This window comes from Equus asinus, chromosome 26 (assembly GCF_041296235.1).
Source record: "Equus asinus isolate D_3611 breed Donkey chromosome 26, EquAss-T2T_v2, whole genome shotgun sequence".
In the NCBI taxonomy this organism is placed as follows: domain Eukaryota; kingdom Metazoa; phylum Chordata; class Mammalia; order Perissodactyla; family Equidae; genus Equus; species Equus asinus.
Window position 1 is genome coordinate 21,747,474 of NC_091815.1, and position 7,020 is coordinate 21,754,493.

Genomic DNA, 7,020 nt, shown 5'->3' on the forward strand with positions numbered 1-7,020 from the left:
TTTAATTGCCAAGATTACTCTGTAGTTATTACAGTTTTCAAACAATTTTAATATCAACTAGGCCTACTTCTCCCTCCATTATTTTTCTCTCAGAATTTCTGGCTTGTTCACTTTCTCCTAAGAACTTTAGAAAGTTCAAAAATTTTACTGGAACTGCATGAAATGTTAGGGAGTTTTGACATTTTATTATATTGTGTCTTCCTGTTCTTTTATCAAAGTCTTGATTTTTGAGTCCCTTAGGATTAATTAAAACAAATTTTTTTATACATCCTTTGTATCTCATATTTTTGATGGCCACTGGCCACTTGCCATAGTTTTCTGATACATATATATACACATATGCACAAACACATATCTGTGAAGCCTACTGATTTAACTTTTTTTTTTCCAGCAAAACTGAGTTTTCTAATTGCTAGCATCGTTTGTTTTTAACAGAATGGTAACATAGAAATCTTTCGGCCTGTTTCAGCAGATGTCCCAAAGATGGTGAGCAAAACAAGTTTCTAAGTGTTCCTCATTCGAAAATGAAGTCTTGTAGAGCAGCTAACTAAACTATAAAGTTTTGCTACCATTAGTTTCACTCCTACTTCAAGAGGCTGGAGAGGCTGAGAGAAGGGAATATCTCAGTAAAGGAGTAAATGGTTTTTAGAACATAGCTTTACAGAGGGAAGAAAAGTGAGTGCTTCTCCCTTCCTTATAATAAATAAGAGGCCTTTCAGACCCTCATGCCAGTAGGAACCAAAGTGGTGGGAGAATTGTGGGGGAAAAGTACATGCTTCCAGGATTTGGGAGGGCAAAGTGGCTGAGGTGGTGAATTCTCACCTGAGCTCTGGATGGGGAACCCATGGATGAAGCCTGCCTAGGCTGGCTTGGATCCTATCCAAGAGGACTAACTGGAGAGACCAGACCAGCCAGGTGAGCCACTGCATGCCCAGAGGAAGCACTGAAGAGGCAGCTGGAGAAGTGTCTGTGCCCAGGAGAAGGGCAGTGTATCTCCGGAAGTTCCCAGCAGGAGGTTCTTTCAGAAGGTAAAAGACGACTTACACTAAATTATAATAGTACCAGTCATGTTAGCCTCTTCTTGTCCCTGACGTCTCTTCCCTTTTCCAGTTCTCAATCCATTCCAGCTGGAGACTACCCACCTAGAGGAAGTAGAGACAAAATAGAGGTTGAGAAATTAGAGAAGAAACTGGAAGCACTGCAAGCTTCCAGGAGGAGAGAGAGTTTGAAGTACTGATTACTACAGTGAACATTCTGGATAGTCCATATGGGGTTTCCCAATATACTATCCTGCCATCTGAAAATCATTTTAATTTTATCTCATCCCCTCCATTTTTAAAATCTCTATTTATTCTACTTGTCTAATTGCCACAGAGTAAAATTCTGAAGCATATAAAATGGCTCATGTTTAGATAATCTAAACAATACATACTTAACTAGTCACACATCCAATTTCTCAAGCACTTCATCCCACACAAGGAGCCACAATCATAGTCACTTTGGATTGTGCACACAAAATACTTCAAAAATTAGACATATTCAGTTATATCATCCACTACACAATCACAATCCCACAGGCACGCATGTCACGCATAATCTCACACAGCCCATACATACTTCTACACAAAGTAACAAAGTTTTACTTATAAAGCCCTTATCGTCGCTTCTCCAAAGCTGCAGTCTCAAACACAAATCGACTGGCACCTAATTTAAAAATCAGACACAGGCAGAGACCTACGACTTTCATAAACAATCGGTTCCACAACGTTACACGGAGCATCACATGCCCAAACACACACAAGCACAGGCACAAAAAGCTATACGAACTGTGTGTGCTTGTGCGTGCCAGGCCGCCCTCCGAGAGCTGGGATTCCTCACCGGGAAAAATCAGACAATTCCTGCCCGGCGAGCTCCCACCCGCCTCGGACTTCCAGGTCCCTCCTCGGCGCTCCCCAGCCTGGACTCCCGTTCCCTCTCGGGCGCTCCCCGGCCCTGGCTCCCGGTTCCCTGCCCTGCCTGGGTTCTAGCTTCACTCCTCGCTTTCTCTAGGGCCCAGACTCTCGCTTTCCTCCTCGTCCTTCTCCGCCCAGGTTCCCTCTTCCTTCCTCGTCGTTTTCTCCAGCCCACGGTCCCTCCTCAGCATCCCCGCGGGTCCCGCCACCACCCGCCTCCTCAGAGCCCACCCGGCCGACCAGCCTCACCTTGGACCACTGGCCAGCCGCTTGCGCCTGCGTACTCGGCGCTGGCTGCACCTCCCAAGTGTCTCCGCGGCTCCGTCTTCGCGGCCGCGGCCTCGGCGCGCCTTCTCGACATCCGGGTTTTTCCGGCCTTGAACTACATTTCCCACAGCCCCCCGGCCGCTTTTGGAAACAACTTTGCCTGTCTGGTTCTCCTGCGAAACCCTCAAAAGTCGTCGCGCTCCGAGTGGGCAAGGGAGTCTGGGCGCGGCGGGCGCTCAGGTGAGGAATCCCCGAGCCCCCATGACGCAGACGGGCGTGCGGAGCTCAGGCGTATGTATGCGTGTTTAAGTGTGAGCGTTTGTGGCGGGGACGAGACGGCTGTGTGCGCTGTGATGAGGCCATGACAGGTGCGTGATTGTGCTGTGTGTCCCTGCTCGGATGCGGGACCTTTGGGGTGACTGTGGTCGGCTCTGATGCGGGCTATGTGACACTGTGGGGTTTGAGACGACATTGCTGTTGTTACCTAATGTGATGGGAGAGGCTTTTAATTCTGTGACCGCATAGGGTTGTATTACCGAGTAGAGCTTCATTTTTGCAGTTCTGGGTTTAACGTTGGCATGAGGCGCTTTTTAAATATCTCCCCTAAAAGTGTATCTGTGCCTGTAAAGACTACGATGCCTGTGTTGACCAGGGTCGCCCTGCACTGAAGCCTGGCCTGGGCTCCTTGTTAGGGCACCGCCACCTCCAGCGCCCAGCCTGGTGCTTAACACAGAGGGGTATGAGTAGCGTGCTGCCCGCCTAAGGGCCAATTTTAGGGTCTTTCCTTTCTTAGGATCTGTATCCGTGGGCTCCCTGCTGCTGCGTCTTTTCTCCTGCTTTATAGCCGTGGACGCTAGCTGCAGAGAAATGGTCACCAAATCGGGAGTCAGATATTTGAGTGGTAGGATAAAGGGTACTTGCAAGCAAAAAAGCAAAAAGCTGTTTTTGGAATGAATTTCAGGGTTGGTAGTGTCCCTTAGGGCAGAGTCCTAGGAAGACATGGGGAGAGCCCAGGAGTAGGATTCATTCCTCAGAGCATCTCCCTTGGGAGCTGAGGTCAAGTTCCATATTTCAGAACCACATCATTCCCAAAGCTGTCTCCCTAGGAAACTTGCTGTGAACTTAAAGTTTCAGCCCTGGATATCAGTGACCCTGGCCTTTCCCTTTGTTATTAAGAAGGTTAGCAGACCTTCCATCTCCCTTTTATTTCCATCTGAGCATGTATGTGGTAGATAATGGGAGCTTGTGTGGTGTTGAAGAATTTCTTCCAATTTAGCCATTCTGTGCTCCAAGAAAGGTCTGATGTCTCATGATTTCTTACCCTTCCCCCCTCCCTCCCCTTACAGTGCAGTTCTCTGGATGAAGAACCCCGAGGAAAGGAAAACATTACTGAGCATATCTGAAAACTAAGCTCAAGGTCAGGGATTTTGTTGTTGTACTTGTTGTTTTTGTTTTTCAGAACAGGAAGTTTTTGCTCTCCTTCTATTGAAATGGTTAGGTAACTATCAGGCAGGGCCTTGAGATGTACTTTGACTAACAGAATGTGGTGGAAGTGACACTGTGAAACTTCCCAGACAAAGCCTTAGGACGGCTTGCAGCTTTTGTCCTTTCCCTCCTCCTGCCCTGAGAACACCATGTGCTGAAGGCTAAGACTAGCTTGCTTGAAGATGAAACGTCACTTGGAGACAGTGGCCCAGCTGACAGTCATCAACAACTGCCGGCTATTTCAGTGAGACCATCTTGGACCATCCAGCCCCCACCAAGCCACCAGCAGGCTGCTATAACTTAAGGGAGATCAGCAGAAGAACCGTTTAGCCAAGCCAAGTGCAAATTGCCGACCCCCAGAATAATGAGCTAATTACTGTTTTTTGTTTTAAGCCACACACTTTTGGTGTAGTTACATAGTAATAGATAACTGAAACAGGTATAAGACTTTCTAGACTTTTCTGTCACTCTATATTGATGTAATTGTATTGGTCAACTTGTTTTGTAAAGTGATTTCTCTGCTATTATAGCTTGAAAATATTCCATATCCTTAATTATTTTCTGCAATTTTGCATTTGTCTTAGTATTCTATAACATGGATATTTTGTAATTTATTTAACTAATAACTTTCCTGAGCAACTCATCTTTGCTGTCCAACTTCCCATGTCTTCACCAACTTTACATTCCATTCCAGGACCTTATAGGGACATGGGTTCATGTCATTTCAGGAGCATGTAGACTCAGGAATGTGGCATTGACTTCTGCTGAGTGGAGTATAGGTGACTCCCCCCACTCAGAGGAATTTATTCAAGTGTGTGATATAGGACCTATATACATTTACACATTTATTTAATCAACTGGGTCTCCCTGATTACAATATCTCTTTTTCCTTTTCCAATTCAAAATCTGCATTCTGGAGCCATCTTACTTTCTTCACCATGACTCACTGGGGAATGTGACTCTTTAGGGTGCTTAGCTAATTTTCTGAAGGATTGCTTTAAGATTCCTAGAGGTGGAAATGGGCCTCTGTGCTGTGTTATTTCTAAAGTGTCATCATCCTGATCCTTCAGATTACTTTTTACTTCCTTTTCTGCCTGATGATCAAGGGAATGGTCTGGATTTCTGCATAGCCACATCAGGCCTAAGTCCCATTTCTTCTCCTCTGTGTAGGATTTATTATTAATTAATTAATTTCCGAGGCAGATTTGATTTCCTTGTTGGAACAATGGCTGGTGGAGAGGTTGGCAGTGAGAGAGCTGAGCCTAGGTAGGTGAGGGGCAAGCAGTAAGAGGGAATCCTTGTGTATAAAACCTTAGGACTCAATGTAGTATTGGTACTACTTTAAGGTAGTACTCGTGTTACTCATCTGACAGATTTCATGTCTATGAAGAAAGCTGAGGCCTCTTCAGCCAGAATTCAAACCACAACACTGTACATCACGTATCATATACACATCTCCTATTATGTCTTCTGCCTTCAAAGATGGAAGAATTAGCTCTGTTATATTTTCTGATTGTAAAATTAGTAGCTTCTTAATTCAGAAATTTAGTGAATATGGAAAAGCTTAAAGTAAAGCTCACCTAGAAACAGCTTTTTTGAACATGTTATTCCAAATCATTTCACCTGTTTCTCTGTGAATTAGCACATGGATATAGGTAAATAGGATTCTTTCATTCAAAACAAAATCATACTGCCTTGTAATCTGCCTTCTTCATCTAACAAAATATAGGTGCATATAGATTTTCATGTCATCAAATTACAAACTGTTATAATTTTTTAACTACATTGTCTGGATATACTATAATTTATTTAACCATTTCCCTATTGTAGAATATTTAAGTTCTTTCTGGCTTTTCCTCATTATTATGCAGTGTTTTACTGCACACTCCTTTTTGTGTACATGTATAGTTACATCTTTTGGACAAAGTCTCAGAAATATTGTTGAGAATGAGGCTTTCATAGTTAAAACCTGATTGTACATCTTTATCAGTTGCCCTGCTTAAATTTTCACCAATATTCAACATACAATGAAAGTGTCAATTCTACTAATATAGGCTATCATCAGTCTTTTAAATGTAGCAATTTCTAGTGGAAGTTGTGTTTGTTTAAATGAATTATCCATGCTCAGTTTTCACTCAGTGGAATAAAATCTAGGCTTCTGAGGCAAAAACCAGAATTGAAAGAGAATTGGTTTTGTAGTTAGAGAAATGTGGATTCAAAACATAGATCTGCTGGGGCCAGCCCCTTTGTGTAGTGCTTGACTTCAACACCCCTTCAGCAGCCCAGGTTCACAGGTTCAGATCCCGGGCTCGGACCTGCACCACTGTCAGCCATGCTGTGGTGGTGACCCACATACAAAGTGAGGGAAGATTGGCACAGGTGTCAGCTCAGGCCTAATCTTTCTCAGCAAAACAAACAAACAAAACTTAAGATCTGCCATTTACTTTGAGCATGTGTGATTTCTTTTCTTTCATTTTTAATAAGACTTTTGTACAATATAGAGCAAAGATCTTAAAATCATAACTTGATGATTTGTTTTATAAACCCATACAACCACCATTTGATAAACTTTTCAACATCCCAGAAAGCTCCCTCATGTCTCTTCCCAATCATTATACCCAAAAGTTAATCATTATTTTGACCTCTATCACAATAGATTAATTTTGTCTGACTTTGAATCTTCTATAAATGGAATCATACAGTATGTACTTTTGTGTCTGGCTCCTTTTACTCAATGTTGTATCTATGAATCATCCATGTTGTTGTCCATAGCAGTATTTTGTAATTAAACATTGTTGTATAGTATTATATTGTCTGAATGTGCCATAATTTATGTATCCATTCTCCTGTTGATGGAATATTTGGGTGGTTTTTCCAATTTTTGGCTATTATGAGTCAAGCTGTTATGAATATTCTTGTACCAGTCTTTTGGTGTACATATGAAATCAATTCTGTTTGTGTTGTGTACCACAAAATAGAACTGCTGGGTTAGAAATTACACATATATTTAGCTTTAACAAATATTGCAAAATAGTGTTTGAAAGTGGTTGTTCCATTTTACACTCCCACTTGCAATGTTTGAGAATTCTAGTTGCTCCACGTTATTGGGATTATTATTGTCAGCCTTTTGAATTTTAGCCATTCTAGTGAGTATGCAGTGGTACATTTGGATTTAATTTGCATTCCCCTTATGACTAATGATGTTGCAACCATCAGTTCCTATGGACAATGGAAAAATCCTATTATCCACAGAGCTGGGAATGAACAAAATTGAAATAAGTTAAGTTTCACAATAAAAAGTAAGTGCATAGCTTAC

At 42.5% G+C, this 7,020-nt stretch overlaps 1 protein-coding gene and 1 long non-coding RNA gene across 8 annotated transcripts in view; one reads left to right on the forward strand and one right to left on the reverse strand.

Annotated features, from left to right (window-relative positions):
* The window catches only part of ZNF567 (zinc finger protein 567), a 25,387-nt gene extending 23,071 nt beyond the window's left edge, over nt 1-2,316 (reverse strand). For 2 of the 7 annotated variants that reach the window (XM_070498988.1, XM_014848740.3), the window contains exons 1-2: nt 2,202-2,316; nt 1,045-1,142 (exon numbers count right to left, since the gene is read on the reverse strand). The gene's annotated coding sequence lies outside the window, so the exon portion shown is untranslated. Of the gene's footprint in view, nt 1-822; nt 1,143-1,827 lie in introns of all 7 variants that reach the window. The other 5 variants (XM_014848739.3, XM_070498985.1, XM_070498987.1 and 2 more) reach the window with 5 other exon arrangements.
* On the forward strand, nt 2,249-6,509 carry LOC139042179 (uncharacterized). Its single transcript, XR_011498562.1, has 2 exons — nt 2,249-2,459; nt 3,566-6,509. It is a non-coding gene; the product is annotated as an uncharacterized lncRNA (long non-coding RNA).
* The last annotated feature ends 511 nt before the right edge of the window (nt 6,510-7,020 follow it).